At 34.3% G+C, this 1,040-nt stretch overlaps 1 pseudogene; it reads right to left on the reverse strand.

Moving 5' to 3' along the window:
• Positions 1-305, reverse strand: part of LOC107748078 (vomeronasal type-2 receptor 1-like) — an 8,088-nt pseudogene extending 7,783 nt beyond the window's left edge.
• Between the last annotated feature and the right edge of the window lie 735 nt (positions 306-1,040).

A 1,040-nucleotide genomic window follows, 5' to 3' on the forward strand; every position in this document is an offset into this window, starting at 1 on the left:
TTACGCAGTTGCTGGCGAGTTTTCTCTTATAAAATGAATATCAAATATAGCATCTTACCCCTCACAATCAGAGGACTCTGGAGCGACTGTGGTGTTGCTGTCAGTGTCAACCAAGCGTTGATGAACAGGAAACATAGCCTACCGCCAATAACCACCGTCTTCTTCTCCACTTCCTAATAACCCCTCAGGTTGAATTTGGCCTTGAGTTTGCAGCTCCCCTCAGCAGCGGTGTATTTGTAAAAGTAAGAAACTATACATAAAACCATCAAAACGCGTCCTTTGGAGCTCAATCCAGTTAAATCCATTTTTTTTATAGTAGGAACATGTAAAAGACACGCTGATTTGATGTGCATGTGTTTGGACTTTGGAGAGGTACGACAGACACTATGAATTACCGACGCCCGAGCTCCCATCAGCTCTCCTGGGACCTCTGAAGATTTCATAAGACAACTGATCAAATCTGCTTTCAATGTGAATTCACATCAGGGTCAGAAAATAACCAGGGCTCAAGGCAACATGTTACAAAGTGACAAAATGCCGTTAACTTTTTTAATTCTATTTTTCATTATATTGAATTCTGTGCTTATTTAGTAATGTACCACTGCTTATGTAGAGTAGATGCAGTAAATATCTGATATATGTATTTACTCAGAGGCACATTATGATGAATCATGTAACTATTATGATACTATTAATATTGTAAAAAAATTAAAATAAAATAAAAACTCTACACTAAAAACCAAAATCTAGCTGGACAGAATGTAGAAAGCTGTATAATTGAGCTGCGTTATTTACAGCTACTTTTGTACCGGGAACTGTTTTGATTGAGAATTTATTTCATTTAACTGATTCTCTTGAAGTATTTTTTTTTACATACACTGCTGTTCAAAAGGTTGGGGTCAGTATGATATTTTATTTTTTTGGGAAGAAATTAACAACTGTATTGATCAATTAAATTGACAGAAAGGACTTTAACATAAAAATAATTTCAAATCAATTTTCAAATAAATAAATAAATAACAAAATAAAACAAACAAAAA

The sequence above is a fragment of the Sinocyclocheilus rhinocerous genome, unplaced genomic scaffold (assembly GCF_001515625.1).
Source record: "Sinocyclocheilus rhinocerous isolate Xijiao unplaced genomic scaffold, SAMN03320098_v1.1 scaffold1852, whole genome shotgun sequence".
Taxonomy (NCBI): Eukaryota; Metazoa; Chordata; class Actinopteri; order Cypriniformes; family Cyprinidae; genus Sinocyclocheilus; species Sinocyclocheilus rhinocerous.